At 49.1% G+C, this 16,026-nt stretch overlaps 1 protein-coding gene across 2 annotated transcripts in view; it reads left to right on the forward strand.

Moving 5' to 3' along the window:
- CASZ1 (castor zinc finger 1) overlaps positions 1-16,026 on the forward strand; it is a 208,121-nt gene that overhangs the window by 32,656 nt on the left and 159,439 nt on the right. For both annotated transcript variants that reach the window (XM_056330672.1, XM_056330670.1), the window contains exon 2: positions 3,484-3,627. The gene's annotated coding sequence lies outside the window, so the exon portion shown is untranslated. The remainder of the gene's footprint in view (positions 1-3,483; positions 3,628-16,026) is intronic.

Genomic DNA, 16,026 nt, shown 5'->3' on the forward strand with positions numbered 1-16,026 from the left:
TTAGAAGCATGAGGACTCCTGAGTTGTCCTTAGTGGAGAGTGGGTCAGCAGGTCATTTACTTACACCTTGGATAACTTTGAAGGGCTCTGAATTATTGTGGCTCTGGCAGATGCCAAAGCACAGTTCCCTCGGGAGGATGGGGGACCCACATCTTTGCCTGCCCTTTGAAATGCATGTTGGCAGGGTTTGGTGAGAACATCCAGTGTTGCCCTGCCAGTGTTTCCTGCTCATGGCTTTTTAGTGGCAGTGTAGTGAGAGGGGTTGGAGACACAGTAAGGACCCTCACCTTTTGATTTGGTCTGCCATGAACCCTGCTAGGCTTATTCTCGTGGGTGCTTTTAGCCCGACCCATCTTTTCCTGTACGTTCAACACCACTAGTATCCCTTGTGGCATGTGATGCCGCTGGCTGAGGCAGACCAGTGGTTGTGGCTTTAGCCTTACACCGCTACTACCGCAAGTTTGAATTTCTCTGAGCCCATGAGATGGTGCGAGGAGAGTTTCCACTTCAGGGAAGGAGAGTAGCCCGTGTCCCTGTCCCACATGGCTGCTCCGTTGGGCGGTATTAAGCACATGCCTCCAGAAATTTTTAGTTCCTGGTAGGGCAGGCCAATTTTATTTTCCCAGCTCTGCACCTCATTCTTAGGTGGGGGTATTATGGGATGTATGTGAGAAGATACGTTGTTGTGGGTTTCTAGAGGAGGTTGTTTGCTGTAGCACGAGGCTCTTGGGACCTGCAGAGATGCACAGAATTCCCTCCAGCCCCTGGCACGCACTCACATCCGGGGTGGATCTGGACAGAGTTGTAGCAACTCCCAGTGCAGCAGCTCAGGGCCGGAAGTGAAGCAGGGATAAAATATCCAGCTGAAACTCCTGTAGGATGTAATTACTGAGCTGGAAGCTGGCCAGGACAGCAGGTATCATGCATCATCTGCTGGTGCTATCAGAAGCACCCAGCATTGTGGGAGAAGTGGTCAGGACCAAGGAGTGACGCTGTTTGTGCGAGAGACAGGACCGCTCCCTCAAGGCTGCCTCTGTGGGCATTCAGCATAACGGCTTTTGAAGTCACTTGGTGTTTGTTTCCATGGTTGTTCTGTGCACGTACCATGGTGCCTGTAAAAGGCTCTTGGGAAACTGCAGCCCATGGATGGATGGCCCTGTCCTGACGCTCATTCAAATGCTCCTACTTTTCCATTTAAAAGAAAAGAGGAAAAAAGCTTGAACAAAAAAAAACCAAACCAAACAACCAAGGAAAAAAAAACCAAAGGAAATTGACTTCCCAAAAATTACACTAAGCTAACATTTGAGGCCTGGCACAAATCCATCACAGCCAGGAAACTCAGAATTAACCAGTGCACTCCCATGGCTGCCGGGAGGGGCTGCACTCCCAACAGCGCAGGTTGAAGCTTTAGAAATTGGGGGCTTGGAGGTGAAAGCCCTCAGCATGTGTCTGAATTCAGCAGAAGGTGTTCTCATTCACTTCCATGCATGCAAAAAAGCAGCATTAGATGTGGGGGCAGCTTTGGGGAGAAGGTTAATGCCAGGCTCCTGGTGCTCAGATCTGACAGCTGATACCAGCACCTGACCTGGGCTCCTTGCACCAGGACATTCCCCTTGGGCTCTGCATTGGTGGAGCAGGGGCAGAGTGATACTGCAGGTACCTGCAAGCTGCTGCTGAGGAAGCTGGAGAACATACACCCTAGCCCAGGTTGCAAGTGAGGACAAAATTGACTCTTCGTTCCCACTTGCACATGACACAGCATAACATAAATCATTGCGATTGACAGCTTCAGTTCAGTTCAGGTTAGAGGGGCAGGGAGCGAAGCACAGGTCAGGCTGGGGGGCAGTGCTGGGGCTGTGCGAGCAGCAGCCAGGAGCAGGTCACAGGAAGAGGCTCTGAGCAGAAACTGTGGCTGGTGCAGCAGGTCAGAGGTGGCCTGAGCTGGCAGAGTGGGATGGAGGGAGGCTTACAAAACACCTGCTGCATGCGCCTTGCCTTGGGCTGATGCTATCGGTGCTGTGTGTTTGCAAGGACTCGTTTCACTCATCAGTTTTGAAAAATAAAGGAAGAGGCTCCTGTACCTACTGCTGTAAAGAGCCTGGCGCTGTGCTGAAAGCAGGACAAAAGTCCAGCCGGGCCTCTGCTATCCCCAGCCATGGTGGGTTGCCAGCCTGCTTTTGCTGTGAATTTTCACAGCTTTTGGGGTACTGCAGACTGAAGACTTCATGTCAGAGCTTTGATAGTATCTCATTTCAGAGGCTGGGGGAGGTTGGGATGTGTTAAGGCTGAAAATATTTACAGGTTTTGAAGTTTAAATGCAAACAGGAAAAGCCCTTTAAAAAGTGAGTGTAGTGGATATTCAAAACAGGGATTGCCATGGAAACGCCACAATATTTGCTTAAATTGACACAAAGGTTGTTGGTTGCAGGGTTCTGGCTTCTTTGGCTCCATTTTCTTTGGCCCGGCACCTATCACAAATTGATCTCAACAACCCTCTTTTGTTTTGCTTCTTTTATTTTTGTCTGATGGAAATTTAAAAAAACCACCGCCAACAAAACCCTTCAGTCTACAAATCCCACCTCACAGAAGTCTGAAGCTGCTGAGCTTCTGTCAAATGTTGGAGCTAGGACATTTTTTAATTTTGTAAGGTAAAAGTTCTTGTTCTTTCACTCTGCGGGTTTATTCATTTCCTCCAATGCAGGAAATGGAAGGAAATTGTCTTAACTGTCTAGGGAGAACAGGGAGAAGGGTGAATGAAACCTGTTGCAAAGGTAGCAATATGCATCCAAGGAGCACAGGAAGGGAAGTGAGACTTTGTTGTCCAGCTCTTGGTCCAGAATTTGATTTAGTTTTGGTTCCCAGTTCTGCCTCAGATTTGCCAAGTCACTTAATTACTGTGTGCCTCACTAAACTGGAAATAATAATTCTTCCATTGTTTCATCTGGTTATATTTGTAACGTCTTTGGGGCTGAGGAACTGCATTTGATGTGGGGGTGCACTAGACTGACGGTAGAGTCTGTGTTCTACTGGTGGTTGTAAGACAAACACAAGTGAACGATTCCTCCACAAAGGAGGGATAGCATCATCACCTCACGTGTGCAGAAATGCTCGGCTGGCTATGGGGGGAAGCTCTTTGCATTAAGTGGCTTAGTACTGTAGGCTGCTTCTGCAACTGATTGACCTGGATTTTTTTCTGGGGAAAGTTGGAGTGCGTGGCCCACCGGATGGTCACCCAGGTGGTTTGTACCCTGACCTTTGGAGTTGCTAGCACCACACATGGCAGAGAAGATCGGGATGCAACGTATTTGTCAGGGTGTGAAATGCCTTGCTTTGCTGGAGCTGGACTGCTGTGTGTGACCAAGGACTGAGGTCTGTGGGTGGCTGTGGCATTTGAGGCCAGCGTCATTGCTTGTGCCTGTGATTCACCTGAGCTCTTGTACTGCTAAGTAGGGAATATTCATTTCCTTTTGGAACTCTCCTCAGGGCAAAGAGACTTCACCAAGTGAAGGGAGGCCATCAGATTCACACAGTCTTCATCTGCAACCACCTCCAAAACAAAGAATCTGACTTCTCTCCTGGCTTTGTACACTGGAATGGACCTTGACGTCTGTGACTTCTCAATGCAAGGTACTGGCTTTTGTTCTGTGATGAAACCGTCTGCTCTGAAGTAGGACTGGAGCGAGTGATTTTGGCTCTTCAGAGCCTCCATTCCAGTTCCTGGGAAGTTTCTAGCCTATAAATTTTAGAAGAGCTGCTGAAAGCCATTGGTTTGGGTGCTAAATGCATGGTGGGCTGTTGGTTTGTCTTGGGCTGGCTTACGAGTAAGATTGGGTTTACGACATTGCTGCCTGTTTCTGCACAGACATAGGCACCCAGCTGACACAGCAGAGGGCTGGTTTAAACAGCTCCCTCTGTTAGCCTCCTTCTTCCTAATGAGCTGGTGTGCAATATTAACAATTAGCTAAGTAGTATATCAGAACAGGCTAGCATGGGAGTCCCCTGGGTAAGTATTGTGTGGGACAGTTTCTGATCAACTTATTTCACAAAAGAGGAGGAGTTTGAGGATGTCTGTGGTCAAGGTGGGAAACTCAGAAAGGTTGTGAGGGGGTGGGACTCTGTGTTTCTAAAAGCCATTTTATTTTCTTCACTGCTTGGCTCCCATCACAGCTTCTCTACAAAGAAAGGTATGGCATAACTTGGCCTAGAAGAAAGCAAGTGTAGGATAAGAACAGTGGGATAATGTATTTCTTCTCAATTGTTTGGGGATTTGGGAGGTACCTGGTGGCACTGCCATACTGCTGCAGATAGAAGGGGCCAAGGAGCCTTGCTGTGTCTGGGGTTTGTGTGATGTTATGTCTGCTCTGCAGGGGCTAGAGGTTTTGTCAGGGGTATCTCCATACTGTATTGGCACCATTAAATGATGATGATGCCTGAATGAAGATCAGCAACCTGAAATGCCTGTGGGGATTTTCTATCACCATGTTCTTCTCTCTTTTGCTGCTGTGCCATAAATGATAGCTGGGCAAAGCAGTGTATCCAAAGAGGTTGTGAGTCACAGGTACAGCTGAGACTTGAATTAGAAGGATCAGGGTGTAGGGAGTGTATTGGCTTAGCAAGAGGGAAGAGAGAAAAGTCACAGGGCTAAGGTGTTGGTCTGGGGCTTCAGCTATCCTTGTCCATCCCTGGCTGCATGTGGCACGGGGGAATTTACTCATGTTCTGAGTGCCCTACCTTAAAGAGCAACAGCCGTGATCCTCTAAGGCTCAGCAGGGCTTAGTGATTGCCACGTGTTCAGAGCCTACAGACCTGAGTGCTTTCAGTAAACCTGCCAGTAAATACAGTATGCTTCAGGATGGGATATGGGTGAACTGTACCTTCCCACACCTTCCTAGTGCTGAAACTCCTCCAGGGTCTGGCATGCATTATTTGGAAAGCTTGGGTTTGAACTATTAATGTAGGGAACCCTGGCCTTTATCCCTGCATGAGCTTCTCTGGTGTCTGTGTCCCCTGTTTTAGAGCAGTGGCACATGTGTTCCCAGGTCTCCAGAGGTGAGGGATCTTCCCAAATCAGAGCTCTGCCCCAGGGAATAAGGTAGTGGAACATGAAGAGCCTTGAGGTTTTACAAAATAAGATACAAATTCTCAGGTTTGACTGCAGCAGGTGAATTTTCCACCAAACATCCTTATGTGCCTCTCCAAAAAGGCCCAACACCCAGGGGGGAAAAACTGTTTAGGAAGCTGCTACATGGGTTCTGATTTCCATCAGAAGGAGCTTTTCCTGTGACCCCTCTCACAGGTTTCTGCTGGTGTAGCTCCTGATATTGAAAGACCTGCATGTCCATCTGACATTGACCTGGGATGAGCAGGACCTCTGAGACAAGAAGGCAAGAGGAGGAGACTGATAAATCTGGAATTCCTGAAGTGCTGAAATGAACCTTAAGGTTCAGGTTCTTGCAGATCAGTAATCCTTTTTGATGTTTACCTTCTCCTAGTACCTGCTGGGTGCGTTACCTGTACAAAGTTGAGTGCCCTTCAGGGGCTGTTTTCTGAGGGACAGAAGCTCATTAGAAACAACAGAAATATTTCCCTTGACGCTAGCTGTTTTCTGAGGTCCCCCTAGTTCTACAAGTATCACTTCAGTGAAGGAGATGCATTTAGCCTTTCAGGCATGTGGCTTTGTGATCGCTCATGCTCTGGACTAGAAATCCCTGTGTTCCAGTCTTCAGCCCTGGAGCAACTTGTATGGCTTCTACTTTCAAAACAAGCTCAATTTACTTTGGGCTACAGAGGCTGTTTGCACGTTCTCCAGAGCCCATCCGTAGGCTGTGATTGCTTTTTCACTCTCTGTTTATAAGCACATGCTGGCTGTTTAGTCCTAGAGCTATAAGGGTTGGAGGGAGTTTTCTTGTTCAGTTGATAAAGGGTAGCCTTTATGCAGGGAAAAAAGCTTAAAAAAAATGTGGGAAAAGGATTAGAAATACCTGTGCTGTCTGTTTGAATTTACAAAATATTTCCCCTTGCTTCAATCCTAAAGCAAACCTAAATTTGGGGGTTAACTTGGGCTGACTGCATTATTTTTGCTAGGATCCTTGGGATCACTGTATAGGCACAACTGCTAAGGCAGTGAGGTGGGAACTCTGCCTTCCACAGAACTGCAGCTGGCCCAGCCCAGCCAGCCCTGATGGCTCAGATCCTGAGCCGGGCTGGAGAATATGAAACAGCCTTGCAAAATCATTGTGGAAATTTACCCGCCTGTGTATGAAATCAACTTGCCTGCCTTTGCCAGGAGGAGTTTAACTTGCCCATTAAAATATACATCTATTTATGTATTACTTGTTCTGTGAGAGAAAATTTTCCCAGGCAGTTACAAAACTCAGTCTAGACTGTAACGTGTGGCATCTGGTGGTAACATGCCATATACATATATCTGAATACAGTATCTACTGTATCACCCTGGTTGGGAGTTAATAGCATGTATCTGGATTATAGCGAGGTCTTTCCGTTTACAGCACGCTCTCACTGGATAGAAGTTTGGCCCAGTTCCTGCCTGCACTGGTCTGAATGGAGCTCTACCCTGCCCGCTTCCATCCAGATAAAGTAAGGCAGGCATTTCCATGCTGCCTGTTCTGACCTGTGGCCCTGAGGTCCACCTAAGCTGGAGGCAGCGGTTCCTGGGTAGAGCTCTTCCGGTATGGCTGAGTTGAGGAGAAGGGAAGATGTTAAAAGCCTGTCTGGGATAAGAGCAGGGTTGTCACATCCATCTGCTCAGGCCCTGACGAGCAGCTGATCCATATTGTTAACATATTGCCTGCCATATGGGCTAGCTCAGCTCTCCAGGAACGCTTGGGAGACCTGACCTCTAGTGTGACAAGATGTGAGCATGAAGGACGGGTTGACAACAGCCCTTGGGTCTCAGAGTGTGAAACCATGTTTCAGCCACTTCCGCTGCCTTCCCCTGCGCTCGCTTGTGTGCTGTCTCTGCATGCCTCTCTCTTCTCTCTCTCTGAGGGTTTTTTCCTCCCTCCCCTGTTTTCCGCATCCCTGGTCTGTGCTAGATCAATGACCTTCACTCATAACCAGACTGGACAGTTCTGACTCCCTCCCGCAGGCCTTCGATCAGATGTTTGGTTGGCGGCTGTGGAAAGCTGAATGGGGGGAAGTCAAAGGAGGGGAAAGAGGATCATGTGCTTGGCAGGCCTTATAGCTGTCCTTACCATATCTGGTCTGGGAATGGGACTGAAGCCTGATCCACTAAGGTCCTTAGCATCTCCCGCTCACTTGGGTAACAGCAGACACTAATATAGCCTCCTAATTGAAGGCCAAGTCCAGCAATGGGATCTAAGCAGGTTGAAAAGGCTCAGAGGTTCAGGGAAGGGCCTTGATGCCAGAGTTCAAGGAGCTGACACTTACAAGGCTTTTGGGAGACACAGAATGATTTTATTTCCAACTAAAGGTAGGTGCAGCCCAAAGCCCTTTCAGAAGCCCTGCTGTGCCCATCCGCTAGTGATTTTGCACTTACAGTCGTCCACATGAGGGGGAACAGTTGTCTGAGGTGCAAAAGCTGAAGAGGTTTTCTGGCAATGAGGATGGCATCTGAGCAGCATCCCTCCCAGGTGTTGAAGGAGGTCTGAGTACAGTTTGTGGTGCAGTGAGGTACAAGCACAGAGTTCACAAGTATGGATATGTGGAGCAGCTTAGCCCTAAAGAAGCCTGGTGCTTAAGTGAGGGCTGACAGTTGCCTGGGTAACTGTCATGCAGGAGACCAGCCTGCCCCAAAAACTCACATGGAAAAAGGATGTTCCTTCAGTACTGGAGGAGATGGGGCTGGGCCAGGCCTTTGTGGGTTCAGACCTTGCTTTCCTTGCCTTCTTCAGTTCTTCTGACTTCATGGTGTTCTCTGTCTCCTAGAGCCATTGCTGATGAAGGTGGCTATCTCTTTCCTAACACTTCTGTCTTTACACTTGAACTTTATGGAGGTTAAATCCTGGCACTATTAAAGCAAGCACAAGTTTTGCTGTAAACCTCAGTGGAGTCAGGATTTCAGCCTTGGCTCCTCAGAAGAGGATCAGGATGTTTCCGGATCTTTCTTACCCATCAGCTCGTCAGACCTGCAGGCCTGACTTATTTGTCTTTTAGTCTTCCCAGGTAAGGGCTGCCCTTTTTTTAAGTGCCTGTCCTGTAAAAGTCAATATCCTCAAAAAAGCTGTGATTTTGCCCTAATGCTCTCCATAAAGGTTTTAGACCGGTTTAGGGGCTTTTATCACTCTCCCTCCCCATATAACTCCAGTTGCAATGAGCATTAATAGTGTTTATTTGTAGAGAGGAGCCCACTGAGGTATTGCAAAATAAAACACAATGATGAGTCGTGGTTTATTTACTCAAGCTTCACTGATGTAACAAACCTGATTTTATGCTAATAATGACTCAGAAGCAGAGTTGGGAGGAGAAGCCAGATCTCCTGATTCCTTTAACCATCTGACAGTATTTCTTCCTGTTCTTAGTAGATCCAACTGCAGTTCTCTCAGCTGGGATGCAGGCAGTCATTCTGTGGCACCCTGACGAAACAGCTAGCTAAAAGGGGTTAATAGTGCTCTGTCAGTTCACAGGGTTCCATTAAACATTTAGGAACATCTTCAAATCGGGCAGGCACTGTATGTGGGACTGTCTTGTCTGTCTGTCAGGCAGCTGTCCAGCGAGAGCCAACAGGGACGCTGACCTGCTGGAGTTTCTTAAGGAAAACCAGTTGGAAAGCACTTGGAGCAATCAGTACTAAGTATGCACATGAGTGTTCAAGGGAAATGCATGTTCAAAATGTAGTTCTTAGAAATCTGTTGATAAAAAACAAAAAATTTGAAAAATGAACAAATACTGTAAAGTGAATGTGATCTGTTCTCTGATGTCTTCTACTGGGGGCTCATTCCAGAGCTGGTGCTCAGCCCATGGAGGTGAGGCTTATCTCACTACTTGAGCTGAATATGGAAAGACTGTTTTAGCATATTGCCTCTGACAAATGATGTATTAATGCTGGGGCTTTTTTTTTGTTATTACTGCAGTTATACATTAACCATTAAGAGCCACAGGTAAGCCATCTGCTGATGTAAAGCAGCAGAGCTGCATTTTCAGCCAGCAGAACTATCCTGATTTTTGCCAGGGCAGTTTATGATCTGTCCTAGTGTCTGTCTTGTGATTCTTGCTGAGTTTGTCTTAGCTGTACATTAATAGAACATACAAGAGAAAAGAGGAGAGGACAAACTAAGGTGAGTTTGAAAGTAAAATGAGCAAACAATATTGCTAGCCTTGTCCTTTCAGAAGTCAAAAGCTACTCCCCTCCTCCCCCCAATTATAAGACAGTAATACTGAGGTTTCTATGTGTTTAGGATGCACACAGATCACATTTCAGGTTGCTGTGCTCTGCTAGTGGGAGAGCAGAGGAAGCAAGAGGGAGGGATAGCACTGCACATACATTGTTGTACAAAACAAAAATCTTACGTAACTTGCAAGATCTCAGGCTTTAAGAAAAACATGAAGCATTGCAAGGTTGACAAGAGTTGGCACATGGGAGCAATTCCTACTTGATTAACATGTCCCTGAAGTGTGCTGACCTAGAGAACAGTCTACTCAGGAACCTGGTTGCCATCCTCCCTCACCAGGGCTAGTTACAACAGGAGCTGAAGTCAGTTGCCCGAAGGCCAGGAATGTTTTGGTAGACTTGTTTTACCTGGGGCCGTTTGGCAGTGGAGCAGTGCAGATCCTACCTGAGCTGGTCCCATATGCTGTGGGGCAGAGGGGGCTTGTCCTTTCTGACTTCCGATCTTTGAGGAACTTGGTAGCTGCACATTCTTGATCCCTGAAACAGCTAGGGCTAAAGGTAAAGAGCTGTCCCGGGGATGGAGTGAGGAGAGCTTGGCATTTTCTACTGTAGCAGCACAGCCCAGTGCTGCTGCCTGCCCTGCTTGTTCCCTGGAGCAGCTGGACTCTGGCTTTCCTCCCCAAGAGGCTCCTTCCTTCAAGCATGAGACTGTTGTCCCCTGGCTTTCCCAGCCCAGAGGAGCTGCTGGTCCATGCAGGGTGCTTCCCTTGCCTCTCCCTTACTTCCCAGCACTCCTAACCTGGGGGTGACCAGCCAGATGCCCTCCCTCGGAACCAGCTATCCAAGCAGGGCCTGAACAAGGAACAGGGACCATTCCAGGTGCATGCAGAGAGCACTGAGCTCCCAGGCTTTTGGCCCAAACTTTGAAAATCTGCACAACATTCCCCTGGCAGAGCTGCCTCTCGCCCCTTTCCCAGCTGCAGAGAGAGGTGAAGGTGCTTCCCAGGACCCCACCAAATCAGTCACCCAGCAGCTTCTGGGCTTGCTCTTTTTGAACCCTGCCACGATGGCTATCCTTCCTTTATCGCGTTCTCTTCTACCCACTTCTTGCTCATCCCCCTGTGCTGCTTTTTATGGGTTCACCAGAAAGGAGAGGAGATTTTTCTTTCCCTTGTTTGCTTCACTCCATTACTCCCATCTGTTCATCCAGGCCCTTAGTCCCTTTGCTTTTCAGAGTCGTGTGGATTTGGGAGCTCTGTTTGCTCTCTGGGATGCTCTTCTGGACGAGGCTGGTGTGGGAAGGAGGTCTGGCTCACAGGCCAGCACAAGGGGTGGGGGAAATGTGCCTCTTCAAATTAATCAGAATTTTCTCCTCCAGAAATGCTAATGGGTGAAAAGCAATTAAAGCAGCCTGTTTTTTATTAAGTAATCTGTGTTAAGAGCTTGTAATGAAGTTTAGTGCCGTTGTGACTCGATATTTCAGCTTCATCGGTTTGAGTCAAAACAATCCAAAGTGGGAACGGAGCAAGGAGGTGAGCTGCTCCCCAGCATCAGTCGCGCTGACTCTCATTCCAGCTTGCTCTTGCAGGCTTTCCGCTACGATGCCTATGAGACCGCTCACTCTATCCCACCCAGGAAGGCTGCACTGCATAAAAAAGGGGGCTTTAAACCCTACCCATGCAAAGTGGACGGCTGCTTCTGGTTTAAAATACCTGTTCGCAAGGTGGGGATGACCATGGCCCCTTGGAACAGCCTTTGGTCATTTTCATGGGGTGGTTGCACAGACCACATTTTCTGTAGGGAGCAATGAGTGGACAAGGGACAGCAGGGGCAGGGAGGTGGCAGGGAGGAGTGGTGAGACCCTCCAGCTGAGTGCTGCATGCCTCTTAACAGGTTCTTAAAGCCTTTCCAACATCTGGAAAAGTTTTAGCTGCCACAGGGCAAGGGTGGAGATGGTGTCTGCTGTTCCTCTCCTTTGCATCTTCAGGCCTGTGATCAGGGTGGCAAACTGCTGGGGGTTGCAAGCAGCTGTGGAAGTAGCCTGTCTCCTCCTCCTCTCTTTCCCCCCACCCCAGGAGAAAGAAAGAGAAAAAAGGGACAATATCCCTTTAAACAACTACATGCCAAGCCTCTGCCGTCCTGTTTTATCTGAAGTCCAACCGCATGTTGTTCCAGGGCCGATCCGCTTTAGCTAATTAATAATCTGACAGGAGCCACCCAAGGGATTAGCTGCTGAGACGAGCTAGACCAAACCCCCAGCAAATGAGCCCCGCGCTCCCTGGGGACTCGGAGGTGACTTTGGGGGGCAGGGGGCTGTACCACATGCAGAAGGGTGTCGAGGCCCTGAAGGGGATTTATGGCATCTGGGAGGGTGAAGGGGGAGGTGAGGGGTTACAATTTATGAGATGTAAACTAATAAATCAGTTAGTTGAGGAGGGGAAAGGGGGAGCACCAAATTAAAAGATAAAGTCTTAAAGGAACAGTGTAAATTGATGGTACTCCTTGTGGCGGGGAACACCAGGAGAGTTCCCAGTGCAGACCAGTTGTAGTTTCCTCTGCGCTCGTTTCCTGGGAGAGAGGAAGGGGGAGACTGCAAAGCAAAAGAAAAAAGGGTTTTAGTGGGGATTGAGGGGAAGAGAGATGCATCTTTGAGCAGTTTATGCAAACCAATGATGGGTTAGCTTTTGTGGCAGAGACGGCAACATGAGGGAGGACATGAGGCCACCTCTTTTGATCTCAGGAAGCAGGGGCTCTAGTGCCCCAGGCCTGGGAGGGTTTGGTGGGTAAGGGGGTGCATGGTCATCATCTGCACTTCTTCCTCCCATTTGATTAGGCTTCCGGCTTTGCAGGGAACTCTGGTTCCCTGTGTGTTGAATGAGATTAGTGGAGTGGGTCAACTTGGAGCAAGAGAAGTTACAAGAGCTGTCAGAAGACAGAGTATGGTATATTTTGTTCTCCAAATTTGCCTCTTCATTGACTCTTCAGGCAGTGATAGTGTTTGGAGTATGCTCCTGAGGCAAGTGTCTGGTTTTGTTCTGGAGGCTTGCAGAGGTTTGGAACTTCCTGGTGGTTGAAGGTCCATTTCAGACGCTCTTCTGATTTTGAGAGCCGTGTGCCTGCTGGGTGGCCTTGGGCACAGGTTTTGCTGTGCCTCTTCCACTGACCAGTCCCAAAGCTGTTCTGCCTGTTGCCTTTCCATACCAATCTCCTCTGGTGCCTTGAAGCCTCTCCTGGCCTAAGGTTCTTTCTGAAAGCGTGCCCAGGCCTCAGCTCTCTCTAGGGGCTGCTCTAATGCAAATGGTAGTGCAAGATGGGATTTCCAAAAGCCTTCTTAGGGAGATTTGTAATCCCTGCCCCATGACGGTGCTAGACACAAGCTAATGGAGAGGGACCTGTGCAAGCTCGGTCTGCAGATCCAGAGCAAACCTCTGAACCCTTGCCAAAGGCCAAGCTTTTGGCATTGTTCCCTTCAAGAACAGGAGACTCCTTTTTTTTCTTCATCCCCACCTAGCCTGCTGCAGACCCAGGGCAGCATGGCCCTACCAGGGCTGGGGAGTGAGGCAGTGGCTGTGGAGTGGCAGGCAGCCCCAGGAGCCAGGCGAGCTCCTCCTGCCCCACCCCACCCTGCAGCACCCCATGGCCTGAAGCCAGAGCCCCCGCGGCCAGCCCAGCATGAGCCACAAACAGTTCTGAGGTGGTCACTGGGGAACACCTCTTTGCTGAAGGGGTCTTGGTTGGGCTCATGTGGGAGCTGCCCTGGGGGAGCTTAGCGCAGAGTCTGCAAATCGCTCTTCCAGTGGGGCAACTGCATTAAGCAAACAAAACTCATCTGACTTCTTCTACATATTTCCATCTAGAGAGCTCCTTGCAGCTTGCAGGGTCCCCAACACAGACATGTTGGGCCAGGGCAGCTTCTTGTTGTGATCTCAAAAGGCAGAGAGTTGAGAGGGAGCAGTCCTGTGCCTTGCTGGAGCTGAACCGTGATGCTGAGCCACCTTCCTTTCTGGGCAGCTTTGGTGGGCAGTTAGCTTGGGCCTGGGCTGCCAGAGTGGTCTAGAGCTGCTGCAAATCTCTCTCTGCCCTCCTGCCAGCACTGCCCCATCCCATCCCATTGGGTGGAGGTACCCCTCCTCACCCTGCGGTGCTTATGCAGTCTTGTGGTGGGAGTGTGTGGGGAAGCTCTTCCGGAGGCTGGGCTGGCAGTCGCGCCGTCACAGCCTCTCACACACAGCCGTGGTTTGGCCTCCCTCCTGCAAAGCTGCCAGTGGCCCACGCTGCCTCCTGACCAACATCATTAGTGCGGGTATTTATATTTCATTAACAACATTAAGCCAAAATGGTATTAAAAGCAACACCAATGATAAATAGCTTATTAATAAACAGGGAACCGGCTGCACCACGCACAAATTCAATCCCTTCCTAAACGTGTCTCTACCGCTAAAACCAGCCATTTAACTCCTGCTATCCTGGAGAAATTTGACAGATGTTTTGGGGGAGGATGGGGACCAGATAAAAGCAGGGGGTGTGGGGAGACAGTGTCATGCAGTTTGGTTCTTACTGAAGCAGCTGACTGGGGTGGTAAGAAGGTGTAGCTCTCTCAAACTACTGCTGTGTTTCCACTACTGGGTGGGACACCTTTGGTTCTGTGTTTCTAGTGTAATTTTGATTGTGTTGAAACAGCAATAGTATAGACAGCATGAAACAGAAAAGCAGAGAGCTTGAAGATCCAAGTGAGTGTCTACCTTTGATTTTACCATCCTCTGGCCTGTTTCCCCTCCACACTTTCACACACCTCCTTCTAGCTTGGGCAATACCATACACAACAGCCACCAGCACAAAATCTCTTGCCTGCACCAAGCCCAGTCTCTCCCAGTGATCTCGGAGGACAGCCAGCCCTGTCCTCATTCCTCCCTGTGTGTTTATTCTAAGGATTAAGAATGCTAAAAATGTGGCTTTTCTTGTAAGCTTGTCAATCAGTTTATTATTTTTATTTTTTGTTTTTGTTTGCCCCCAACTCCTTATTCTCTGAAATGACTTTCCATGCTCCAGCCCCACCCTAAGTACAAAGGCTCTTTTATTGCTCTTCCTTCTCCTTCTTTCAGCAGTAAATTAATTACCTCAGAAACTTGGATGACTTTGGAGTCAGAGGCCCCCCTCAAACCACCTCTGGGTTTCTCAGAGGAGATGGAGAGGGGAACACAGCTCATGTGCTTTCCCACTGGGGAGAACGTGGTGCAGGGCTTTGCCTCTCTTGATCACTCTCCTGCCGTGGCGTCCCCACGCACTCCCCTGCTCCCAGGCCATGTGGGTGCCCCTGCTCCCCCACATCCAGTGTATGGTCAGCAGCATGTGCAGCCTGCAACCAACACCCAACGTGTGTTATCTCCAGAGAGCAGCTGCAGATCCTGGGTGTGCTCATGGCCCATGCTGCCTATGTAGGCACGCTTTGCATGCAGCTCCCAAAAACTGGGCAGTTCTCCAGTTGGTCATGCTGGTCTGTATTGCTCTGACTGCATGCACCTTGCTGGCTTAGGTTGCAGCAATCGCAGGTTTAAGACAGTAGCTTTGTGGGCTCCCTGCTGTGGATTGTTCAGCATGCATCATGCAAGGGCTTTCTTTACACGAAGAACAAGACCTCTTCCCCTGCCTGACCGTGTCAGATCTCACTTGTGAACAGTGCAGCATTAAGCATAATTTTCTGCACTTCTGTTCCTAAGCACAGTGGTGGTCCTGAATTTAGGATCTGAGGTGCAGCTGGAGTCTTTCTGCCTCTCCTTTCCTAGTCCTTGGGTCCTTCTGTTACAGGCTGAGCACAGGTTGGATGGGAAGGGAACATGAGAAGATTGCAGAGCTGGCTGGACTTATCTCCATGACCTGTGTCTTGCACGTGATGGAGAGCAACTAACCAGAAAGGATGTTTTATCATTTGTTTGCATGCTAGTGTGTGCAGTATCATGGATTGGATGTCTCCTGGTTAGCTGAACTGTGAATTTTGTGTCCTGACAGAATCTATAAGAACCTTCCTGTTCCATGCCCAGCTGATTGTCGCAGGGTCTGTCCCTTACTCACGTGAGCATTAAGACACTCAGCTATTCAGAGCAGGGAGGGGAGGGGGAGAGAAAGGAGAGAAACCAGGCATCAAGATAATCATGATTTCTCCAAAGCCATGTAGGGAACTCAGAGGCTGATATCCAGCAGTGTCTCTTCTGTCTCACTCTTGCCACAGTGTTGAGGATAAACAAAAAAAAACGGGTGCTGCTTACGTTCTCTGGTCCCCAGCCCTCATCCTGGGGCATCCCCTCCTGCAGGGAGCTTGGCAGGGCAGGGTCAGGAGGGAGAATTGGCTGTACTCACACCCTTTCTTGTGGGGACTTGGAAGGGCTCAGAGAGTGGGAGATGCAGCCTGGGAGTTGGCCATAGCGCTGGATGAACATCTTGTCTGTAGATGAACAGAGAACACAGTGGGGACCCAGCAGCCTGGGAGCCTAATTATAGGCAATAGAGCCAGCAGAAAGAATAGATTGGAGAGAAACACCCTGTACAACCAGTAACTGTGAGCTGGTGAGGGGAGGGTTTCTGAGGAAAAGCCTTTCAGATTTTCATCCTGAAGCCATTCCTGGAAATATCCCTGAGGGAGCTCTGTTAAACCCTCCTGTCCACTGGGAAGACCACCCCTGCCTGGTGACAGTTGGTGCCGTGTAAGGATGGTGCCAAGG

The sequence above is a fragment of the Falco biarmicus genome, chromosome 3, assembly GCF_023638135.1.
Source record: "Falco biarmicus isolate bFalBia1 chromosome 3, bFalBia1.pri, whole genome shotgun sequence".
NCBI lineage: Eukaryota > Metazoa > Chordata > Aves > Falconiformes > Falconidae > Falco > Falco biarmicus.